This window comes from Rhinoderma darwinii, chromosome 1 (assembly GCF_050947455.1).
Source record: "Rhinoderma darwinii isolate aRhiDar2 chromosome 1, aRhiDar2.hap1, whole genome shotgun sequence".
In the NCBI taxonomy this organism is placed as follows: domain Eukaryota; kingdom Metazoa; phylum Chordata; class Amphibia; order Anura; family Rhinodermatidae; genus Rhinoderma; species Rhinoderma darwinii.
The window spans coordinates 195575343-195602626 of record NC_134687.1 but is presented as its reverse complement, the minus strand read 5'-3'; positions in this window follow the sequence as shown (position 1 = coordinate 195602626).

Below are 27284 nucleotides of genomic sequence, written 5' to 3'. Positions count from 1 at the left end.
ACACACTTTTTATGTCACTTCCTATGACATATATCCTTTTACACCTTTTATCGTCATACAGACTCCATTTTACATTTGTAGAATACAAGGAGAAGACAGGCTTTGTGTTTTCAGCTGCTATAGAACGAGCTAATCGCCCATTGAAACTTAGAAGGCCTTACATTCATTTATTCCTCCTGACAATAATCAGCATTGTGTGACGTCGTCGCTTAAAACAGGTGAGTTACATTTTATATAAATATACATATATATATATATATATATATATATATATATATATATATGTAATCTATAATGTATGTTGTAATTTCCCCAAATTTTATTTTTTTTTTATGAAATTGCTCCACCCAGAGTAATATTCCATACTGATCCTTTTTTTTTTTTACTATAGAGCAAATAAAGTTTGGTTTTTCAAGTCAATATCTTTTTTTATTTCCCTAGGAGCAAGCTAGAAGGAGACCCTAAATGTGGGTGCACCCCCTTTTATTAGAGCGGCCACAAAAAGGACACTTTACTAACTTATATTGTGATTTGCGGAGGTAACTTATATTTTTATTCTTTTTTTTTTCCATAAGTGTAAAATGTAAAAGCATATATTTGATTTTTCAGGTACTCAGGCAAATTATTTTCTTCTTGTCAATTGCCCATTCTGGGCTTTTATCGGTTGCTCCGTTCTTATCTAACCTACTCAAATACAGTAATGGGGATGGCAATCTTCTTTAGAGGAAAGGCTGCTCATCACCTTGCGGTAAGTATTTTTGATATTTCAGGTACCCAGTGTAACTTCTATGGCCGAGGGCCGTCGTTCAGACTTACCCTCTGCCGGCCCCATCTGTGTTCTCGGCGACATCTCCCTTCAGGTAGATGCTGGCACTCTCTTCCGGGTTCTGGGACTGTTTTCTGCAGGGCGCGCACGCCCGCGTGTGCACGGCCTTAAAGGGCCAGTACGCGTCCAGCTGTCATTAGTCAATCATTAGCCCAGTATGCCGCTGGACTATAAAAAGGGCTCTGCCCACTTTATCCCTGCCTGAGCGTTGTTGTATACCTAAAGTTTGTCTTGCAAAAGGTCTCCCAGTGTTTTCCAGTTCCCAGTGTTGCCCGTTCCTGCTGCCTATACCCTGTATCCCGTGCTATTGTATCTACTGTGCCATCTACAGTGAAAGTCAAGTCGTGTCTTCCGCTGCATCTACTGGGCCATCTACAGTGAGAGTCAAGTCGTGTCTCCTGCTGCATCTACTGTGCCATCTACGGTGAAAGTCAAGTTGTGTCTCTGCTACTGTCTACATTGCCTCAGGTACCCTTTCTGGATTATAGACATTGTTTTGTACCTAGTTGGCCAGCTGCTATCCCGCTACGCAGTACGGCCCAGTGGGTCCACACCCCGCGCCGTGACACCCAGACAAATTAAATTCCTATTGTCGATTACCCATAAAGGGCTTTAATCGGTTGCTGGCGATCCTCCACCCTTATCTAACCTATTAAAATACAGTAATGAGGACGGCTGTAACGCCTTGCAGATATGTGGACCCACTGGGCCACTCCATTGTAATGAAACAGATGCTGATCAACAGAGTCTGTGAAAGTCAGCAATGCAAAAGTACCTGGAAGGTCAGAAGTGGGTAAATGCCAGACAGTCAGTGGAAAGCTGCCTGTGCAGGATGATTACGTGAGGCTAGGGCTCCGGACTGGACTAGTGCAGTCGTCTTGACACATTTGCACGACAAACATGGGTAGACACAACATTTTTCAGGCAAGGAATGAATGGGCAGAGGCAGGGGCGTAGCTAAAGGCTCATGGGCCCCGATGCAAGAATTCTTACTGGGCCCCCCCCCCCCCGCAAACTTCTCATGGCCGACGGTCCGCAGCTTTCAGCTGCATCGCTGGGTCTCCTAAGTGACCCAACAATGCAGCACTAGCAGCCGGGGGCGTCACTATGGCTGGGTTCACACACCCTATTTACGGACGTAATTCGGGCGTTTTAGCATTGAATTACGTCCGAAAATGCGGCTCAAAAGCGTTGGCAAACATCTGCCCATTCATTTGAATGGGTCTTACGATGTTCTGTGCCGACGGTCATTTTTTTTACGCGCCGCTGTCAAAAGGGGGCGCGTAAAAAAGACGCCCGCGTCAAAGAAGTGCCTGTCACTTCTTCAGACGTAAATGGAGCAGTTTTCCATGGACTCCATAGAAAAACAGCTCTAATTACGTCCGTAATGGACTCAGCAAAAGACACCTGCACATGCCATTACGGCTGAAATTACGGTGCTGTTTTCTCCTGAAAACAGCACCGTAATTTCAGCCGTAACAGACGCTGCCGTGTGAACATACCCTCAGGGCTAAAAATGTCAGGGGAAATAGCCCCAATACATATGTGTCCGCCCAAAAAAAAGTGTGTGTATAGGAGACAGCATAGCATATCTATAGCACTACAACCCTATAAACTATGGATAGGATTAGATACAGTGGCTCAGCAGACAGTATCACACAGGATAGGATTAGATATAGGGCCCAGTAGACAGTATCACACATGATAGGATTAGATACAGTGGCTCAGAAGGCAGTATCACACATGATATGATTAGATACAGTGGCCCAGCAGACAGTATCACAAATGATAGGATTAGATACAGTGGCTGAGCAGACAGTATCACACATGATAGGATTAGATACACAGCTCAGCAGACAGTATCACACATGATAGGATTAGATACAGTGGCTCAGCAGACAGTATCACACAGGATAGGATTAGATATAGGGCCCAGCAGACAGTATCACACATGATAGGATTAGATACAGTGGCTCAGAAGGCAGTATCACACATGATATGATTAGATACAGTGGCCCAGCAGACAGTATCACACATGATAGGATTAGATACAGTGGCTGAGCAGACAGTATCACACATGATAGGATTAGATACACAGCTCAGCAGACAGTATCACACATGATAGGATTAGATACAGTGGCTCAGCAGGCAGTACCACACATGATAGGATTAGATACAGTGGCTCAGAAGGCAGTATCAAACATGATAGGATTAGATACAGTGGCTCAGCAGACAGTATCACACATGATAGGATTAGATACACAGCTCAGCAGACAGTATCACACAAGATACAATTAGATACAGGGCCCAGCAGACAGTATCACACATGATTGGATTAGATACACAGCTCAGCAGACAGTATCACACATGATTGGATTAGATACACAACTCAGCAGACAGTATCACACATGATTGGATTAGATACAGGGCCCAGCTCGCTGACATTGCGGCTCCAGCGCTGGACCCAGGACAGGTAAGAATAATAATTTAGCTTCTTTATGTGTTACTGGTTATTTTTGTGTGTTTGTGTTTTTTTACAGGTTCGGTTGTTGGACTTCGGATACGAGGACTTCTATGACGGCGTTTTTTTTTATTCTCAATAAAATGGTTAATGAGGGTTGTGTTTTTTTATTTCAATAAAATATTTTTTCTATGTGCTTGTATCTTTTTAAACTTTATTATCACCGCCTTAGTAATGGCAGCTGGCTGATTGACAACCTCCATTACTAAGGCGAGGCTTAATGTTAGCCGGTGCAGAGGCTACACTAACCCCCATTATTACCCCGGTACCCACCGCCACCAGGGGTACTGGGAAGAGCCGGGTACGAACCAGTATCCGACCATCTGTAGTGACGGACAGGCACCGGGGTGGCCGCAGGCTGGTAGTATTAGGCTGGGGAAGGCCAAAAACAGTGGCCCATCCCACCCTGGTAATGCTTTCTGCTGCTGCTGTGTTGCATCTGGCTGGTTATGAAAATTGGGGGGGACCCCACATCGTTCTTTCCAATTTTTTTTTTTTTTTTTTAAATGACGTGGGGTCCCCCCCATTTTTCATAACCAGCCAGATACAATAAAGCAGCAGCAGCCTAGCATTACCAGGGTAGGAAGTGCCACTGTTTTTGGCCTTTCCCCTCCTGATAATACCAGCCTGCGGCCACCCCCGTGGCCGACCATCACTACAGATGGTCAGGTACTGGATCGTACCCGGCTCTTCCCAGCACCCCTGGTGGCGGTGGGTATCGGGGTAATAAAGGGGGTTAGTGTTAGCCGCTGCACCGGCTAACACTAAGCCCCGCCTTAGCAATGGACGTCGTCAATCAGCCGGCGGCCATTACTAAGGCGGTAGTAATATAGTTTTAAAAAAAACACAAAGACATAGAAAAAATATTTTATTGAAATAAAAAAAAAAAACACACAACCCTCATTAACCATTTTATTAATAAAAAAAAAGCTGTCATCGAAGTAGTCCTGGAATCCGACGTAGTCCAACGACCGAACCTGTAAGAAAACACAAAAAATGATTAGTAACACATGTGTTAGGCTTAGATACAGGGCCCATGTGTGATACTGTCTGTGGGACCCTGTATCTAAGCCTACCACAACGTAGGCTTAGATACAGGGTCCAGCAGACAGTAATCTTATACAGTATAAGATTTCTGTGTGCTGGGGCCCTGTATCTAAACCTACAGTGTGGTAGGCTTAGATACAGGGCCCAGCAGACAGGATCACACATGAGCCATGTATCTAAGCCTACCATGTGATTGGCTTAGATACAGGGCCCAGCAGACAGGATCACGCATGGGCCATGTATCTAAGCCTACCATGTGATTGGCTTAGATACAGGGCCCAGCAGACAGGATCACGCATGGGCCATGTATCTAAGCCTACCATGTGATTGGCTTAGATACAGGGCCCAGCAGACAGGATCACACAATCTGTGATCCTGTCTCATGGGCCCCCTAAGCCTGCTACATCGTAGGCTTAGGGGTTGTGCAGTTCCTAAACATTGATGGCCTATCCTCAGGATAGGCCATCAATATCTGATGTGTTGGGGTCCGTCTCCCGGGACCCGCCAATCAGTTGTTTTGAAGGGGCCGCAGCACTCGTACGAGAGCTGCTTCCCCTTCATTTCACTACTCGCTCACACTGTGAATCGCCGACACGGATTCACAGTGTGACCGGAATGAAGTGACAGGAATGAAGGGGAGCAGCTCTCGTACGAGTGCTGCGGCCCCTTCAAAACAGCTGATTGGGTTAACCTTACCTTCCTCTTCGGCCGCGGCGGGAGTTCTGTCGTCTCGATGCTGTGCGCGGCGCATAGCGCTGTGACGTCATGCGCTGCGCACAGCGTCTGACGTCAGGACCTCCGCTGCCATCCGGAACCAGGAAGGTAAGTAAAGTATGTTACTATAGTAACAGGGGCCCGCGGCCCGAGTTACTATAGTAACTTTTTATTGATGTGGTGCGGAGGGCCGTGGGCCCCCCTGGCTTCGGGGCCCGGTCGCAATTGCGACCGCTGCGACCCCTATAGCTACGGCAGTGGGCAGAGGTCCTTACATAGTTCCTGGTTTGCTGGTATAGGTTGGGAGATTTTTCTGGTGCGCGCGCTGGCCCTGTAAGAGCGGGAGCATCTCAGAGGGAGGAGATGACGGCAATGGTCTACGGCCACTGATAAATAAGAGATGCCTGTGGTCAGTGGCCGCGGCCATTGCAAAGGCGATCTCTACAGAGGAAAGGCTGCTCATCACCTTGCAGTAAGTTTGTATTTTATATTTTTTTTAAAAAGCACAAATGTGCAGCAGCTAAACCTATACCTTCATACCTCCCAACTTTCAGCAATTGTAAAGAGGGGCAATTTTAGTGTCTAAACCCACCCTATCCCTGACAACAAACACCAAGTTCCCTTCTACACACGCAGTTTTATACCCCCATAGTGCCAACTAAAAAAATAAAAACTCACCTAGCCAAGTTCCAAAGAACGAATGGTGGAGATCCATAATCAGGTCTTATTTAGTCTGTTCGGTTTGGTTTGCCACAGGCAGGATAACGTCACTGCATAGCACCCACCTGCGAAACGCTGCTCACGACAGATGTCACATAGTAAATGGTGGAGCAGGTAGCTGAGTAAAATTTCCAGTTTACTACGAGGGCGAGTCAAAAATTATCTGCACTCTGGCTGTAGAATTCATTTTAATCAACATTCATAAAAGACAAAAAACACAATTTTTCGACAAAATCTCCCTGTTTTTCAATACACTTTGTCCATCTGTCAACGAGCTATTGTATTCCCACATAAAAAAAAATTTCGGCTGAGCTGCGAGCCACAAATAGACCGCTTTCTTCACCACTTCGTCAGACATGAATCTTCATCCTCGGAGGGCTTCATTGAGGGGACCAAACAGGTGATAGTCTATCCAATAAAATCAGTTCACGTGCATGCTCAATGTTGTCATCAGTCGTGGATGTGGACGCGCGTCCGGCTCATTCTTCATTGCTGACACTTATACGACCTTTCTTGAACTTCTCTATCCATTCATACACTTCTTCGTGAAAATACACTTTCTCCATACTGTGCACAAAGTCTTCTATAAATATTGGCACCAGACACCCTCAGACCACAAAAAACTAATCACTGCACGCTGCTCTTCTTTCGTGCAAATCGCAAGTGGGGCAGCCATTGCTTCCCGCACCACAGTCACAAATAAACAGAGGTAACACATTCAAATCTGCACAGCAGTGACTGGGGAGACAGCGACCTTGTACGGAAAGCGCTGATAAGACAATACGGCCAACAGAAGTTTTAATATAACTGGAGTGCGGACTGTTTTTGACTCACCCTCGTGATTTAGTTTATTTTTTCTTTTTCAGTTTTTTGTCACAGGAAAGAGCTTCGCATCACTGCACCTGTTGATTCGGGTGGGCAAATCGACCATTTATGAAACTGCGAGGAGCACATGCAACGTAATCTGGCAGAAGTTGCAGCCCATCGTGATGCCTTGCCCAACCGAGGAGACATGGTTGCAGGTTGCAGCAGGTTTCCATCTCTGGCCAACTTCCCCAACTGCCTTAGGCACAGTTGATGTTACACATGTAACGGTGCTGCAGCCACCATGATCACGCTTCTTTAATCATAAGAAGTTTTTTTCTGTTGTTCGCATGGTGGTGGCTGATGCACATTACAAATTTGTTGCCATCGATGTTGGCACCTATGGCAGTACTGGGGGAATCTCAGTTGCTGCAAACATCACAGATCGGACCTCAAATTCTCTGAGCCCCAGACCTCTTCCGGATTCCACAGGCCCAGTCCCCTTTGTGATGTTATCGGATGAGGCCTTTCCTACTGTGCCCATATCCACGAAGGGGACTGAATGCCTGGAAGAGGATTTTTTTTTTTTTTTAAATCAGATAACTTTTATTCAGATACAAAAAGAAACAGTATAGCTTTTGCAATATGTTGCAGATTGTCATTACAGGTATACAAAACACTATACATGCATTATGTGGTACAAAAAATACAAGTAATACAATATACAATACCACCCTCCCCCACCAAACCATCTCCTCAGCTATAGAAGTATTCCTTGTGATCTATTCCTTGTGATCTATTCAAAAATATTATTGCCATTTTGTTCATATAAACCAAAGGTATTATCTTAAGTAAACAATAGGTAATACATGTATACATTCACAACCCTTCCCCCATATACCCCCCCCCCCAACCGACCACAGCTCTACGATCCATTCACACCCGTCTTCCAATACACCATTATTATCTCTCATTAGTTCATAAAGTACATAAAGTGTCTCGCTAATTCCCGAAAAACCACCCCAGGACAAGCCATCCATTTCCCCCACTGCCACTCAAATTTCTGAGTGTATCCCCGTTTGAGATACACTCGTCTTTCCTTTGTAATCATATTATTTAGATATGTTATAAACTCAGGCAGACCAGGAGGATCCGTCTGTATTCAGTATTTAGCTATCAGCTTTCGTGCATGGTAGAGAACTTTACTGATACCCTGAGCCTCAGCCATGTCTACTCCCAGGCTGTCCACACACCCCAGAAAGCACACCTTAGGATTCGATGGTACATTCGTCCCAAACACCTTCTTAAGTCAGGTCTCTTACTGCCAGACAATAACTATCCAGCTCTATTCAGTCCCAGAACATGTGCTTCAGGTCTGCCATTTCTGTGAGACACCTAGGGCAATCTGCAGACTATCTGATATGCATCTACCAATGCAGCTTTGTGTCCTATACACTCTATGCAACAGAAACAATTGCAACCGTCTTTGCGCTACATTAGGCAATACCAGCTGTGGTGATACAAGCACCCCCTCCCACTCTTCAGATGTGAGAGGCCCCACATCACTTTCCCATTTACTTTTTACAGCCCCAAGTAGATGTACCAGGTGTACCAATAACAGCTTCAAATATACCTGTGATATAATACCTTTAGTAGTATTCGATCCCAGAATATGATCCAGAATGTCCGAGCCTGAACATTCCAAATTAACCACTCTAGCCTGCGTCTGTGTCGCATGTCTCAACTGTAAATATTGGTAAAATGATCTGTTGGGAATATCAAAGTCCTCTTTAAATTGGTGAAAGGATTTGAAATTACCATCTTCATACAAATGATCTACATATTGCACCCCTTTCTGTTCCCAACCTTGAAAGCCTTCAAGTTTATTAAATTCCCACAGATAAGGATTATTCCATATGGGCATGTATTGCGAGCAGCCTTCAATCCCTAGCAACCGTCTACTCTCCCACCAAATTTTATGCATAAGCAACAATGTCGGTTGACATTGAGCTTCCCGCTTGTATTTATGAGATTCCAGTGCCTCCATCATACCCATTTGTTGTCCCAGATAGCAACTTCCCACTAGAATCCCATTGTTCTCTATTTTTCCATCCTCTAAAGTGTTGCATTTGAGCCGCCAAATAGTAAATTCATGTATTTGGCAATGCAAGCCCCCCTTGTTCCTTAGGCAACTGTAATTTCTCAAGTTTAATTCTAGGAATCCCCATTTTCCAAACCAGGTCTCTGAACAAATTGTGCATCCTCCTAAACCAATATTTTGGTATCTACACTGGAGCATTGTGTATGAAGTATAAAATCTGAGGCATAAGAACCATTTTTATTAGATTTGCGCGTCCTAGGGCAGATAGGGGCAATTTAAGCCAAATTTGTATTCTAGTTTTAATTTTGTCCAGCAGAGGTTGAACATTAAGATTAATTAAATCCTTCACGTTAGCCGATTACCTTAATTACCAAATATTTACATTATTTCACACATTGAATTTTTACCCCCCTCACTCTCTCCGGTAACACAAACGAAGTCAATGGCATCAAGACCAATTTTATCCAGTTAATCAACAATCCCGAAAATCTCCCAAACCTCTCCAGTGTCCAGAATCTCAGGCAGCGACTTCTCAACATCCCCTACAAAGAATAACATATCGTCCGCATATAACGCTATATGTTCCTCCTCAGCTCCATATGTAAAACCTCTTATATTTGGGTGGTGCCTCACAATACTCGCCAGTGGTTCTATCGCCAAAGCGTACAGCAGCGGAGACAATGGGCAGCCCTGACGGGTCCCTCTCGCCAGGGGAAACGACTCAGACAATACACCAATAGCCCATATTTTTGCGACCCGGTCCAGGCACAAGAGCTGTACCCATTTAATGAAATTCTGCCCAAACCCGAACCGCTCCAACACCGCCTACAGGTACCCCCACTCCACACAATCAAATGCCTTAGCGGCATCTAAGGATAGAACAGCTCTAGAATGGGGTTGTCTGGATATTTAAGAACACCCTACGCAAATTAGTTGCCGTGGATTTGGAGGGCATGCAGACTGTCTTATCTGTAGAAACTGCAGATGTAATCACCCTAGCAAATCTACAGGCATTTTCGCCAAAATTTTGATGTCGGTGGTCAATAGAGAAATAGGTCGATACGAATCAGGTTGTGCCAAATCCTTTCCCTCCTTAGGCAGCACTACAATGGCCGCTTCATAAATCATATGAGGCAGTCTCCCCCTATTCAACCCATCCTGAAACACACTCAGCAGGCGTGGCAACAAGTCTTCTCCATAAGTTTTGTACATTTCTGTGGGCAAGCCATCTAACCCCGGTGCCTTATCATTCGTCATTGAGCGCACCGCTTGTTGTACCGCTTCAATAGTCAGAGGACCATCCAACACATTTCTATCCTCCACAGCCAAAGTTACCCATGGGATCCCTTTTAAATATTCCATTAATAGGTCTGTTGTATAATCCACCCTAGAGCTATACAGAGACATTCTCAGCACCTGTAAAATGTCACTCGTCTCAGTAACCATGCGCCCCCGCCCCCTCGGCTTTCAGTTGGTGTATAAAAGTCCCCTCTCTCTGCGGTCTCGCTATATTGGCTAATAGTCTACCAGTAGTCTCACCCTCCTCATAGTACTGCTGTTTTAAAAATAATCTCTTATTTGCGGCTTATTCCAAACTGTACTACTTTAGCGATTTTTGGGCACTCTTCCAATTTACCATTGTGTCCAGAGTGTTTTCTCTAATGTGGAGGTCACTCTCTGCATCAACTCAACCCCCAACTGCCTAGTCTTATTTTTAACAATCGTGATTTCACTAATATTTACCCCTCTCAGATACACCTTCAAGGCATCCCCCAGGACATCGACCGGGACCGTATAAGTATTAAAGTCAAAATATTCCTGAATGAGCGGGGCAATCTTATCCACTGCAATTAACCAGACTCAGAGCGGGTTTAATCACTACCCACATCTCCTATGTCCTACTTCAGAACTAACCGTAATCCTCAGTAAATTGGGCGAATAGTCCGAAATTCATCTGGGTAGGTATTCAATTTCCTCTACACACATAAGGCCCAGATTATTGCATAACATCAAGTCAATTCATGGTAGCGAGCAATAGGTGGAAGACACACAGGAGTATTGGCTCGTAGTCGGCCATTTGCCCCGCCAGATATCATGGAACCCAATTTCATGTATAATTCTCACTAGTTACGTGAGTCTCTTGCAAACCCACCACTCCAGGGGAGTGTTGCTTCAGGTATTCAAATATGGCATGTCTTTTAGTAGCCTCCCCCATACCCCGAATATTCCAGGATAGGAAATGTATCCTACCTCCCATTCGAAAACAACATGGTCAATAAGAATCCACAGGCTTTCTTTCCCCAAACCTCGCCAGAGGTCCAAATAAGAGCATAGAGCTACAGTCGGTCCCCCTTCCCATTTCCAACCCCTCCCCAGCCCCCAAAACCCAACAGTTTTGTAAGCCTACCCTGCTAGAAGGGTCAGGGCCAATGGCATAAATTCCGCCATCGGTACCAAGTGACACAAGTAGTAGAACCAATCTACCGCAGGTCAGCACACACTCCACTGTCCGACTCAGCAGTTAAACCTTCCATCTCTCCCTCCCGCCACCTGTTTATTGCAACAATAGCTTACATCTTTTCCTTACCAAAGAAACACATAAGTAATTAATCACAGTTTTACCAACAGCATTCCCCTAGTTATACCTAACTTAAATAACAGTTGAAGTAGAAGAGAATATATCTTAATGAGTACATATCAGATGTCATGGTCCGCACCAGTAAATGTGCACACATATACCCATATCTCAGCACAATCTCAGAGGGTCCACTAGAGATCTCTCACAACTCCTCTGGTCCTGACGAACCCAAACTTCATGGCTATCAAGCCACCTCAGGGCTTCCTCTGAGGTATCAAAAAATGTAACTGATCCTAATGCCACCTCCCGCAGTCTAGCAGGATATAGCATAGAATACTGTACCCAGAGATTCCTCAGGCGTTTTTTAATATCCAGAAATTGAAGCCGCTTTTTCTGAACTTCAGCAGAGAAGTCTGGGTAAAAGAATATTTTTACCCCATTAACACAGATATCTTGTCTTTCTACGGCTTGACGAAGAATAACATCTCTGTCTTTATAGTGCAGTAATTTCACTAGAACCGGCCTAAGCGGAAGACCAGGTGGTCCAGGCCGGGTAGGCACTCTGTGCGCTCTTTCCACCGCAAACAAGGGAGTCAGGACCTCCTTCCCAAACACATATCTAGTAGCCATTTCTCAAAGAAAGAATCTGGATTAGTCCCTTCCACTATTTCTGGTATGCCAACTAGCCGTACATTATTCCGCCGCAAGCGGTTTTCTAAATGATCAGCTTTAGCCAGCAAGTTCATTATAGCAACAGAATTCGTATTTAGGTCTCCTCTCATCGGTAATAACCTGTCCTCAATGTCACTTGGTACGTTCCGCCACTTTTTGGAGATCATTTCGTATTATGGATATGTCCTCCTTTATCCCCTGTATCTGGCAGGTAAGTTTAGCAAACGTATGATTACATTGACTGGAAGAGGATTTTTAATCTAGATATGTGGAGTTCACCTTCAGAATCATGACTAGTCAGTGGAGAGTCTTTCACACAGCCGTCCAGTTGGATCCGACTACAGTTCATGCTGTGATTAAGGCATGCTGGGTACTCCACAACTATGGTCCAGAGTATAGTCAAGACAAAGAAGTGGAGTCTCAGCTGCCTGTTTTTAACACAGCCATCAATTGGGGTCTGGGAAGTCCTTCCAATTCGGGTTTTTGGGTGTGAGATACCTTTGATGATTATTTTATGACTATTTTGGTCTGTGGTGTGCAGCCTGTCCAGCAGTAATCATCTTCCAAGCCACCCTGGGATCCGATGAAGATCTGATCAGCAATCCCCAAGATTTCAATGCTTTGTATGGAGTTATTACTTTTTCTGTTTGACATTATGAAAATGTCAGTAAAGTTAAAAATATTTCTTAAGTTAATATTGTGTTTGTGTCCATTTATCCAGAGAAGTCAGGAGCTACTTTCTGTGCAATGGTTCCTTAAGCGAGGCCTTGGTTGGCCGCCCAAAGCCTCTATCGATCATGTTTATTTTTAAAATTTTAGAAAGAGGATTTGAGCAGCCAAGCAAGGCCTCTATAGGATTAAAGCATGTTGAATTAAGCTTAAAGGCGTATTTCACGTCACTATGAGAACTAGGGTGGCTGCGCAATGTCTCTCTCAAGCATGCTTCTTTTAAGCATGCTTGAGAGATGCTTTGGGCAGCCACCATAGCCCTTACTAGGGTTAAGGGACAGTGAGGTAAGCTTATTGGGGTATATTGGGGGCAACCTCACTGTCTTTTGAGGGCTATGGTGGCTTCTCTCAAGCATGCATAAAAGAAGCATGCTTTAAAAGAAGTGATAAGCAGTTAAACAATTTTTAAAGGGTAACTAAACTTTAAAAAAATAATTTGTCATGTCATAGTGACATGTCAGAACTTTTGATTGGTGGAACTCTGAGCACTGAGACTCACAGCGATCATTAAAACAAAGTGGCAGAAGGACTCGGGTGAGCGCTGTGCCACTTTGTTCCTGATTGGCTTTCCGCAGAGCGGTGTACAGGCTCAATAGAAAGTCTGAGTCTGTACACCGCTAGGCTTTATGAGGAAAGCCGATCAGAAAGAAACAGCACAGTTTCTGCCGCTTCATTTTAGTGATCGGCGGGGGTCTCCGTGCTCAGATGCCCACCGATCAAATCTTATGATATGTCACTATAACAGGTCAAATGATTTTTTAAAGTTTACTTACACTTTAAATAAAAAACAATTTATAATGTTATAAAAAATATACAATTTGTGGTGAAGATAATTTTAAATAATAGGATATATATATATATATATATATATATATATATATATATATATATAAGAATATAATCAGCAGCAAATTTTTTTTAAATAAAGCATAATTTACTTATAAAATTACAGAAATTAAATATACATATTCCCCGACCAAAACACCCCTCTCCCCCACCAAAATAGAAACAGTCTGCTTGAACCCAAAAAATTTTGAAAAAAGAAACCTCCTTCTCAAATCACATTACCAAAATAAGTATAATGAAAGGTGTGAAACTCTGGTTGGGATAAATCAGACTGTGATGAGGCAGTGTTGGTTGCAGTAGTTGGAGAGGTGGTGGCATTTGGATTTGGAAAAGGCATTGGTGGAATGTAAGAAGAGGAAGTGGTAGGAGAATAAAAGAGAGAGAAGAGAAGTTGGGAGCAGAATAGGAAGAGGAGAGTGCTGAGTGGACAAAGTAAGGGGCATGGTTGCCATATGCATATGGCTGACATGCATGTGGAGGAGGTGGAACTCCAATGGAACGTCCCAAAGTGGCAGCAGTTGTGTGTCCAGGTGGCGTATTGCGGAACACTTGATTGAGACCCATAATAATATCACCCACACCAGCAAGTGGGCTAGGGGACTCGTAGGCATAGAGGAGGGCAAAGACCACAGATACAAAATATGCTTGTCTATCCCGTGGCAGTTCACGAAGATGACATTCCACTAAATATCCAAGGTGATCAAACTGGTTCTCGACCTCCGCCCTCTGACTCATGGATATAGCCTCTGTCTCAACATTGAAGTCGCTTTTCCTGTTCCTACTACAAGTCCCATGACGTTGAATAACGGTGCGGACTGGGGGTGCATGGGCAGACACTACTAGGCTAGAGGATGCAGTTGTGGTACTCAAAGATGAAGAGGGCCCTGGCTGCTCTTCTGTGATTTCTTCAGTTTCAGCAATTGTGCTGCTGGTTTCCAGTGGGTCACTATACCTGAACTGCAGTTCATCTTCAGCTTCCGGTCGCTCTGGCTGGCTTGATGGTACATTGCCTTCAGATCTGTAAGGAAAGGAGAAAATTAAAAAATAAATTACGGAATTTCAAAATTTCAATTTAGATATGCATAACTTCGAGGCGTAGCTAGGATTTCCTTTAACCAAGGCAAAGATTCAGTTTTCAGCACCACCATTCTGAAACTCGCCTCCCTTCCCCACCAACAATTTTAACGAAACGTAATTTTTTTAAAGTGTTGCTATACTTGAAAAAAAAGGTATGAAATATCATAGTCGGCTACGTTCTTTAATAAAATGGTATACAAATAAGCCGTATACAACAGAAAGGGAACAAAGCTGGGGACAGTGACAGTGTCACCTGATGGGGCTGTAGGCAGCGGTATGCCCTGATGCCCTACCTAGGTACACCACTGCAGTACAAAATTTGTTACTCACCTATTTCCCACTGCTAACGTTGCAGAGCATCGTCCCACTGAGGATAAAGTGGCCAGCAGACCACTCTAAGCATCAGCTTTCTTGGTACGGTCACTATACCCCTCCACAGCAATTTTATCGGTAATTGGAGATGAACCGCATGGAGCAGCATCTCACATCGACCAAAATCGCATTGTGTGGAAAAGATAACCACTTCTAAAGCAATACATATACTGTATAGATACTGAATGTATACTAGATAGACACATAGATACTGAATGTATCTCATCCACTCTGCTGCAACTGTAATACGCTGCGGATTTTCCACAATAAAATGTGTTGCATAAAATCCGCAGTGTTCATACCTAGTGTGTTCCTACCCTAAGGCCGGATTCACACGAGCGTGTGCTTTTTGCGCGCAAAAAAAATGTGGCGTTTTGCGCATGCAAAATGTCCATAACAGCTCCGTGTGTCAGCAGCGTATGATGCGCGGTTGCGTGATTTTCGCGCAGCCGCCATCATTATGACACTCTGTTTGTATGTTTGTAAACAGAAAAGCACGTGGTGCTTTTCTGTTTTCATTCATAGTTTATACTGCTGCGGGAGTGCTGGGCGTGATTTTCACGCACCCATTGACTTCAATGGGTGCGTGATGCGCGAACAATGCACAAATATAGGACATGTCGTGAGTTTTACGCAGCGGACACACGCTCCGTGACAATCACTGACAGTCTGCATGGCCCCATAGAGTAACATAGGTCCGTGCGAGGTGCGTGAAAATCACGCACGTTGCACGGATGTATTACACGTTCGTCTGAATAAGCCCCAACAATAAGGCCAGTTCACAGAGTTTTTGGGCCTTGATATTGACTCGGACACTGCGTCAGAATGAGCACCAAACAACTTCCAAAATCGCCTCCCATTGATTTAATCTGAAATCAATGGAAGCCAGTCGCGGAAAAAAGAAAAAGCAGCACGTCCTTTCTTGCCATTGTTCCGCCTCTGACCTCCCATCGAAATCAATGGGAGGCAGAAAATGGATTTTTCGCTGCTTTTTTTGTCTGCTGTCCTCAATCGCCGCGGGCAAAAAACACAGCAAGATAGTGTGGGCAGGTCAAAATCTGCCTCAAAATTCGGTGCGCGGTTCCAGGCGGTCGCGGGTGCGCGCGATCGGTCGCACAGGCGGCGGTGTATGACGGCCCCCATGACGACCCCCATGCTACCCAGGGCCGCCATCAGGGGGGGTTTTAGGGGTACTGATGTGGGAGGCCCGGCCAAACCTAATTGAAAGGGGGGCCCGTAGCTCACGACATTCTTTTGGTGAAAAAAACGGGCCCCATTGTAGGGGCCTGTTTTTTTTCTACCAAAGGCAAGTCGCGGCAGTTGCCGGGCCTCCCTTTAAATTAGGTTTGGCCGGGCCTCTCACATCAGTACCCCTAATACCCCCCCTGATGGCGGCCCTGGGTACCATGATATAGTGCTGGACGGAGTACCGTTAACAGGTGGTGCCACGGTAGGGGGGCCCAGACAATTTAGCTGTATGGGGCCCTGAAATTCCTGATGGCGGCCCCGCCTGGACTACCATATAATTTTCTCTTAATTGTGGTGAATTAGAAAATGGTGATATTTCTTCTTCCAGTGATGTCATTTCCACCTGGACAACCCCTAAATGTTCTGCTTTATCTGTATTTCTGGAGCATAATGATAGTGTCTAGGAGCTTATTATCAAGTATCTGTATTGATCTGTGTTATTCTATAAATGCTGTATAAGTGACGCATGCAATCTAATAAAAACATAATGCTGACCCTATATGTATGCAGTACGTCTGTGGGTGCAATTCATTTTTGTGTTATGTTGTAGCAAGAAGTAAAGACACCCAGCTTCAGAATAAGCTAATGAAAGGTCTTTGCAATCTCGTGGCAATGACTTCACACAGCACCCGTTCTCTTTATATTAAAAACAGACTTGTAAGAGGCCGCTGGTGCTCATGGATCAGTCAGATTAAACTGAAAAGAAATGAAGGATTGTCCTGTATAATAGTCAATAAATCCCCATTCCCAACTGTAAAAATAACTACAAGTGATCAAACTATGTCTTGTTCTTAAATCTTGCCAGAAGTACATAAATCAGCATGTAATTTAACCCCTTAAGTATCGGGACAGTTATGGCTGCGAGAGTCAAAAAAATAAATACACTTTAAATGATGTTATAAATGTATTGTACAGGTCGTTATGTTTGTGGGGTATTCAAAATACAGTATGTATATATTATGTGGTGTCTTGGGCCTTATATGTTATTTATTGAATTTTATTTCTTTTTTTATTTTCCTTTTTTTTTTTTTTTTTTTTAAACCAAACTGCGGAATTTTACATTATTTGTTATTTTTTTTTTACTACAGTGTGCAAACAGCACTCTGGCTTATAGGAATGCCCTAACAGCAGACAGTGGTCCACATTAAATAAGACTGACGTACGTATGTTACACCAGTCTAAGGGCTGATTCAGACGTGCGTGGCGTTTTTGCGCACGCAAAACACGCAGCGTTTTGCCTGCGCAAAAGCCACCTGCCTGCTCCGTGAGGCAGCATCATATGATGCGCGGCTGCGTGCTTCTCGCGCAGCCGCCATCATTATGACACGCCATTCGGATGTTTGTAAACAGAAAAGCACGTGGCCAGCTGCCTCCCCACTACGGCGGTGCGGCCTAGTGAGTCCACATAGCCACAGATCATGACAGGGACCAAAGGGAGGCCTAATAAAAGGTACCCCTAGTCAAGAGGATGAAATGCAGATTATCAACATGTCTGATAGAAAGTTGACTAGTGATGAGAATAGGAAGGGTTTGTCATTTGTCCCAACTAACAGATTTCACCTTTTTACGTGGGTCAAAGACCTTAATCTATTTACAAGAAAATTTAAATGGAAAAAGTTCTGCAGGACACATGACAATTGGGGATTCTGGAAAGGGATCTTTTACACATCAGAGTCCTTGAGGGACTGTGGGATGAGGGACAGAGGGGACTGGGTGAGGGACCATTCACTGATTTGAGGGTACCCTCAACCAAGAACCAACCCCTTAATGACAACACTATGATGGATGTGTTCTTAGAAGTTGTCACTGATCAACTAAGGAAATTGGAGGTTAATAAATATGTGGATTATAATTTATCCAGGGAGGAAATGCTGGGATTGCAGACCTTGGAGAAAGATTCTGAAATTATAGTCAAACCCTCTGATAAGGGGGGGAATATTGTCATCACGGATCGCACCCAATATAGACAAATGTGCATTAATATCCCCAAGGATAGGCTGTGCTATCACGTGTTGGCTGAGAATCTCATGGCTAAATACGTAGCGGAGGTCAAATGTATTTTCGTTAAGGCTAAGCTGGACAAGGTCATTGACAGCAGTGAACTGACATTTATTTTAGGGAATTGTCCACAGGTTGCCACATTTTACAGCCCTCCCAAGGTCCACAAGGGATTCTAATTACTAGGGTGACCCTAGCAGTTGGCAGATATGTATTAGATATAGAAAGAAACAAATGTGCCGGAGGCACACTGAAAATCGATTTCCCAACTGCTAATCAGTGTAATTAAAATATAACTTTTAATAGTTTTGCCATTAAAGATGTCCAAGGGGACATAACATTCAGCACGAACAGTTAAAATTAGTCGCCAGTATTGCTCTAGCACACGCTTGTTTCTACTCGATCTGCATGTATTGCCAGACGGAGTGTAAGGTACTCAGATTGCAGAGTATCAGGTCGGCAGCTGCAGACTGCCGAGCTTTAGTGAATAGGTTATAGTATGGTATGCGTGCTTAGGATTGCCACGCAAGCTAGGCTCTTTAAAATTGTAAATTTAGCCCCCCCGACATGTTTCGCTGTCAACACAGCGTCCTCAGGGGATCAAAACGGGGCTAGCCCCGTTTTGATCCCCTGAGGACGCTGTGTTGACAGCGAAACATGTCGGGGGGGCTAAATTTACAATTTTAAAGAGCCTAGCTTGCGTGGCAATCCTAAGCACGCATACCATACTATAACCTATTCACTAAAGCTCGGCAGTCTGCAGCTGCCGACCTGATACTCTGCAATCTGAGTACCTTACACTCCGTCTGGCAATACATGCAGATCGAGTAGAAACAAGCGTGTGCTAGAGCAATACTGGCGACTAATTTTAACTGTTCGTGCTGAATGTTATGTCCCCTTGGACATCTTTAATGGCAAAACTATTAAAAGTTATATTTTAATTACACTGATTAGCAGTTGGGAAATCGATTTTCAGTGTGCCTCCGGCACATTTGTTTCTTTCCACAAGGGATTCTCTCCCCTGAAAAGTCGACCAATTGTTTTGAGGCATTGGCAGTGTCTCACAAAATGCCAGTGTCTGCATGGACAGGATCCTCAGACCTTTTGTTACAGCACTTCCATCATATGTTATAGATACGATGGAGGTGCTAAGAAAATTGGAAGGCATTAGATGCGACCCCAATGTCCTCCTTGCCAGCCTTGATGTGGAGGCACTCTACAGCTCCATTCCCCACCAACTTGGGTGTAGGGCTGTGGAGTGTTTCCTCCAGGATAGGGGATCCATTTTCATGCACACAGTTTGTCATCAAATTACTCTGGTTCATATTTGAACAGAATTTCTTTCTATTTGACCACAAAATCTTCCACCAGCTCTGGGGGTGTAGCAATGGGAATCCCTTACGTCCCTACCTATGCAACCTCTTCCTGGGCTGGTGGGAGAAGGAGGTTGTGTTCTATGATGAGATGGAGAAGTATACTTCCTCCATCTTGATGTGGCTCAGATTAATTGATGACGTGTTCATTCTTTGGTCAGGAACATCCGGTGAGTTTAAGGAATTCGTTTCTATTCTGAACATCAATGATCTGGGCCTCTTTTTCACATCCAAAAGTAAAGAGAGGGACATCACATTCCTGGATATCAAGATAGAGAAAACCGACCTCGGCTATATTCAAACTGAGATGTTTAGAAAAGGTACTGCAGCAAATAATCTACTGAGATGGGATAGTTGGCACCCGATACCCCTAAAAAGAGGGATACCTAAAGGGCAGTACACTAGAGCTAGATGATAGTGCTCAACATTTCCAGACTTTAAGATGTCAACAAGAGGTCTTAAAGAGAGGTTTGAACGTAGGGGATACCCCAGTACTGTACGGAAGACAGCATACCAACAGGCACTAGGGGTGAACAGAGAGTCTCTCTTGAATCCAAAAGTATATCCAAAGAAGGGGGATACCATCAGAGTCATAGGGACCTATGACGCTGCACATCAGGATAAAGGAGATTTTTGAAGCAGCACTAGTCCCGAGTATGGTGCGGTGCACGCTGTCAAGCCAGGCAAACCCACTCCAGCACGATGTATATCCAAAGAAGTAGTAGGACAACAGCACACGTCTTCAAATCATCAAAGTGGTTTTATTGTCAAGACATCCACAAACGACAAGCAACGTTTCGACCCATAGTGAGTGAAGGGTCTTTGTCAAGCCTAACATTATGTCTAAAAACATCGTTATAAATGGGTGAATACAAATGATCACATGGCCCATTCCAACCAGTGAACATCGTGAATCTGGTCTCCCAGGTGAAGCATACATTAGTCTTAATGACATACATCAAATAGTTATATAATCTTCAAAAACGTGAAAAACTACAATGTGTAATACATCTTTAATACATCATCATCAATCATATGTCAATCATTGTTATTACAATAGTTGTTATTGTTGCTGCACATCAGGATGTCACGAGGATCCTTAACTCCTACTGGGGTATTCTTAAAGCAGACCTAGATGTGGGTAATTTAATTGGAGATAGCCCTCAGATCAGAAGAGGTCGGAACATCAAGGATAGGCTAGTACACAGTCACCTGGAGGGTGAGAAAATGACTACTTGGCTATCGACAAACCTTAAGGTGACGTTTCGCTGTGGCATGTGTAAAGCATGCAGCTCAATTTGGAATATTAAGACATTAAGGAATGAAACCACTGGAGAAGTCTTCCATACGAGATCCTTTATCAACTGCTTGACTAAAGGGGTGGTGTATCTCATTACCTGTGTATGTGAGATGCAATATGTGGGGAAGACCAAAAGAGAGTTTAGGCGGAGAAATAGGGACCACATATGCAACATTATTAGAAAGGAAGATACTTGTGTCTCCAGGCATGTATGGGAATGCCATTCAGGGGACCCTATGGTCCTTAAATTTCAGGGGATGGAACAAATCAGACCACCTGGCAGAGGCGGAGATTGGGACAGGAGGATTTAGCAGAAGGAGGCCCAGTGGATCTTCAGGAGGAAAACCATCAGACCACTGGGCCTGAATGAACAAAATATCCTATCTCTCCTTTCTCTAAATATGGCAAGTTCTAATATGTGCTGTTTCCCCGGTCCTCTCTCATTCTTCCCTATGTTTCCTTTTGGCAATATAACCATAGTGAGGACCTGGCAAGGTTGGTTGTGAATGTTTTTTGTAGCCCCGTATACAAATAAGTAATCCCCTTCAACTTATGCAGAGGAATACGACCAGAGGTATTTCGCCACCATACTTAGCTACAGTGCTTGTGTCTTTATTTTCAGTACGGAGGCACAACCAATGGCGGATTATAATGTGGGCGTTTCGGGCGGTCGCCCGGGGCCCGAGGCTGCCAGGGGGCCCATCGGGGCCCGAGGCTGCCAGGGGGCCCATCGCGGCCTGAGGCTGCCAGGGGGCCCATCGCGGCCCGAACCGCACACAAACTTAAAAAACTATGCAGCGCTACCGCGCTGCCTGCTTCCGACTGAATCTGCATCCGCAGGACGCAGATTCAGTTTGGTTGAATGCTGGAGCCTCGCTCCAGCATTCACTCTGCCGTGAGCGGCTCGGTGCAGGCAGGCGCGATGTAGTGACGTCATCGCGCCTGTCTGCACGGAGTCACTCACAGCACAGCACAGTGCAGAGGAGGAGAAGCATCGCATCCCCCACCATCGTGGGAACCGGGATAGGTAAGCAATTATGTTTTCTTTTTTTATTAGGTACGTACATATGGGGCATTATGCTGTGTCAGCTATGGGGCATTATACTGTGTCACCTCTATGGGGCATTATGCTGTGTCAGCTATGGGGCATTATACTGTGTCAGCTATGGGGCATTATACTGTGTCAGCTATGGGGCATTATACTGTGTCAGCTATGGGGGATTATACTGTGTCAGCTATGGGGCATTATACTGTGTCAGCTATGGGGCATTATACTGTGTCAGCTATGGGGCATTATGCTGTGTCAGCTATGGGGCATTATGCTGTGTCAGATATGGGGCATTATGCTGTGTCAGCTATGGGGCATTATGCTGTGTCAGCTATGGGGCATTATACTGTGTTGCGGCTATGGAGGCATTATACTGTGTTGCGGCTATGGAGGCATTATACTATGTAGCAGCTATGGAGGCATTATACTGTGTCAGCTATGGAGGCATTATACTGTGTAGCATCTATGGAGGCATTATACTGTGTCGCAGCTATGGGGGCAATATAATGTGTCACAGCTATGGGGGCATTTTACTGTGTCGCAGTTATGGAGGCAATATACTGTGTCAGCTATGGGGCATTATACTGTGTCGCAGCTATGGGGCATTATACTGTGTCAGCTATGGGGCATTATACTGTGTCGCAGCTATGGGGCATTATACTGTGTCAGCTATGGGGCATTATACTGTGTCGCAGCTATGGAGGCATTATACTGTGTAGCAGCTATGGGGCATTATACTGTGTCACCTATGGGGCATTATACTGTGTCGCAGCTATGGAGGCATTATACTGTGTCTCAGCTATGGGGCATTATACTGTGTTGCAGTTATGGGGGCATTATACTGTGGGGGCAGCTATGGGTGGCAATATACTGTGGGGGCAGCTATGGGGGACATTATACTGAGCAATTACAAGAGCTGCAGGTCCTAGGGGGGAGACGCTGTGTAGCACAATATACAAGGGGGGATTGTTGTACAGCACTATATAGAAGGGAGCGCTGTGTATCACTATATCTAAGGGGGATTGCTGTGTAGCACTATATACAAGAGGGGGAGGGCTATGTGACGCTATTTACAGAGGGGGAGGACTGTGTAGCGCTATTTACAGGGGGCTGTGTGTGGTGCTATCTACAGTGTTTGGCACAATTATATTCAGGGGTGCAGTCTATGGTGCTATAATATTTAGGGGCACAGTGTTTGTACTATTTTATTCAGGGGCGCAGTGTTTGGTGCTATTATATTTAGGGGCACAGTATGTGGCACCATGATAATATTATCTTTGTTTATAGGTGTGGAAATGTTGGAAAAGTGAGGAGCCAAAGACATCTGAGTGGCAAATTCTGCAGAAATGGGTCATGGCCGGGAAAAGTCGTCATGAAGTCTGGACTGGATGGAGAAGAGGAAAAAAACTACGTCGTCACCTGTGAGTCACTAGATTTATAGAGAATCTGTCACCTCTCCTGACATGTTTATTATAGGAAATCCTTGTATTTCACAAAAAGTATTTCTGCAGTCCAGGACTGATAGACAATTCCCCTTGTCAGGAGGATGTGTCCCTGCACAGTGTGATACTGTCAGTATGTAGGGACACCGCGCTGTGACAAGGGGAATCGTAACACTGTTAATGCTTGCCCCAAAAAGTAGTGTTAAAAATCGTTACGGTGCGGCAGGGCGGCGGTGAGAAAGGGGGGCCCAAGTTTGGGTAACAGCCCAGGGCCCATGGTCTACTTAATCCGCCACTGGGCACAACAATATGTAGCATTAGCACCTAAGTCTCACCCTTATATAAGTCTGTTATGTCATCTTTCTAATTAGATTTTTGTATGTGGTTGATAGCGGCTTTTGATTCCGGCCGCCTGAAGCTCCCCTGGTGACCACTGATGCTGTATGCATCGACTTGATTGGGTCCCCCCCACTTTTATAACCAGCCAGGTACAATACAGCAGCAGCAGCCTAGCATTACAAGGGTGGGAAGGTCCACTGTTTTTGGCCCTTCCCAGCCTCATAATACCAGCCTGCGGCCGCCCCAGAGCCCGACCATCACAACAGATGGTCGGGTACTGGATCGTACCTGGCTCTTCCCGGCACCCCTGGTGGTGGTGGGTACCGGGGTAATAATGGTGGTTAGTGTTAGCCTCTGCACCGGCTAACACTAAGCCTCACCTTAGTAATGGATGTTGTCACTCAGACAGCGGCCATTACTAAAGTGGTAGTAATAAAATTTGAAAAGAAAAGACAAAGATATAGATAAAATATTTTATTGAAATAAAGCACCCCCAAAACAACCCTCATTAACTATTTTATTGTAGAAAAAAAAACGTCATCTAAGTAGTCCTCGAAACCGACGTAGTCCAAACACCAAACCTGTAAAAAAATAAATTAAAAAAAAATGAAATAAAACATGTCGTAGGCTTAGATTCAGTTTAATGTGTGATACTGACTGTTATACCATGTATAGAAGCCTGCCGCAAAGTTGACTTAGATACAGGGCGCCAGCAGACAGTATCATACATGGCCATACAGACATATATACAAACAAACATACATGCAAACATACATACATACATATATACAAACATACATACATACATATATATATACAAGCATGCACATATATACATGCGAATATACATACATGCAAACATACACACATATATAAATACATACATGCAAACTATCATACATACATACATGCATACACACACACACATGAAAACATACATACATACATACAAACAAACATGCAAAGATACATACATACATATATACAAGCATGCACAAATATACATGCAAACATAAATACATGCAAACATAATTACATACATGCACATATATATAAACATACATGCAAACATACATGCAAAAATAAAAACATGCAAACATACATACATGCACATGCCAACATACATACATGCCAACATACATACATGCCAACATACATACATGCAAACATACATACATGCAAACATGCATACAAACATACATACATGCAAACATACATACATGCAAACATACATACATACATACATACATGCAAATATATACATGCAAATATACATACAAACATGCACATATATACATATTTACATACATGCCAACATACATACATGCCAAAAAAAAAACATAATACGTTCATACTTACTTTCCTCCTGTCCGGCCTCCAGCGATGACGTTTCATCCATGTCGCCGCTGCAGCCTGTGATTGGCTGCAGAGGCGGTCACGTGGGATGAAGCGTCATCCCTGGAGGCCGGCCTTCTGACGTCATCCTGACGTGCGTGACCGCCACTACAGCCTGTGATTGGCTGCAGCGGCGACATGGATGAAACGTCATCGCTGGAGGCCGGACAGGAGGAAAGTAAGTATGAACGTATTATTATTATTTTTTTATTACATTAAAATTGTATTTTCCGTGCGCCGAGCATGTACTGTCAAGGTTGCTGAAAGAGTTAGTGCAGCCCATTAACTCTATCAGCACCCTGGACAGTAGCATGCTCGGCGCACGGAAATTACAGGTTCGGTCCGAATCGAACTTTTTCGGGAAATTCGGCGAACTAGCTGAACCAAACTTTTGATAAGCTCGCTCATCTCTATTTACAATGTTTTGTTTTTTCACCATGCGGGTTAAATAATGCTATATTGTAATAGTTCAGACTTTTACGGACGCAGCAATACCATTATGTTTATTTATTAATTTTTTTACTATGCTCTAGGGGGAAAATGGGAAAAGGATTTTTTTTTTAGCTTTTTATTTTTTTCTTTTTTTTTACATAAAAAACAACAACTATATTTTACAAGTTTTTCATTTTTCTATTAGTCCCCCTAGGGGACTACAACCAGCGATAGTTAGATCGCTTGCACGATATACTGCAATACTAATGTATTGCAGTATATCGTGATTCTGACAGGCTTCTTTAGGCACCCAGGTAGCCATAGCAACCATTGCCTCCCTTTGAGGGGGCGCGATGAGCTGTTAGAGGGGGTCTCCCTCCTCTTTCTAATGATTTAAATGCTGCGGTTGCTATTGACCACGTCATTTAACGAGTTAGACAAGCAAGATCGCGCTCGAGTGCGATCCCGCTCATTTCTCTGAAGTGTCGGCTGTAACATACAGCCGACACCGGCATCATCTGGAGCAGGTTCACTCCGTGAGCCCGTTCCATACTTCCCCTACCCGACTTTGGCGTATGGTCCTCCCCTCTTTCTGTGATCGCCATTGTGTTAGAGCGAGGCTGTGGACGTTTGTTACAGCCATTGTCCTGCTTTTGATCATGTGAGAACTGATGAACAACGGTTCTATACTCATCATAGGCAGCAACTGGTTAAATCCAAGGATAACTGTCAATTGAATGAATTATTCAATGAGAAGGATAATTGGACAAGTACCGGTTGCATTGATATAAGTGACGTTACTTAGTAAGGTGCAAAACTAGTTAAACCACATACAATATAAAAACGTTACATACAGTATAATGAACAGAACATGAGCATCTCCTTAGGTTGTGGATATTGGCTACATTTTACGATGCCAAACAATGTGGTAATGTCTGGTACATGGAGTCCTTCATGAGAATGTGTACATATGCTGCAGGGTTGTACAATATCAGTATGTGACAAGGCAATTCATATTAGAGCATATTGTTATGTTACCAGTTCCTCGTACTTCTGTTCGTCGGTAAGCATCAGAGACTGATGAGGTTTTAGAGCTCAGAGGAGATTCCAATTCTGTCACAGAGGATTTTGTTTCTGCTGCTTTTTAATATGTTTGGAGTCATGATTGTGACAACTAGTCTATTAATAGATTTTATTTAGAGGGCTTGACAATAACTAATAAAGACAATACCAATTACTGTCTCTAGCTCTTCACTAGTTTTGCTTTTATTTTGTCCTCATTGCTTCAAAAAATCCTAGTTGTTATTCAGCTAACACATTTAGAAATGGCAGTCTTCGAGAATTTTTTGTTGTTGTTGTGTTCCTCTTCTGTATACTGCAAGCCTACAAGATTAGTCTGGCACACTATATATCCAAAAAATAGCATAAACTTTATTTCATCCCACTCCGATAAAAAATATCAAATGGAAAAGTTAAAATCACTATTGTGCCTTTTGTCTCTACAATAGTTTTTTTTTCTTGTCCATTTCAATACACATAAAAGTTTCTAAATAAACAGAAAAATAACGCATACACATAAAAATACAAATAATTTATAATATTGCATATGATATTAGTACAGTCCAAAATATTACATCTTGGCTAAAATATAGCACCATATATAATATGATAATTTTGTTTGAGTATAGTATTTGCAGTTCTT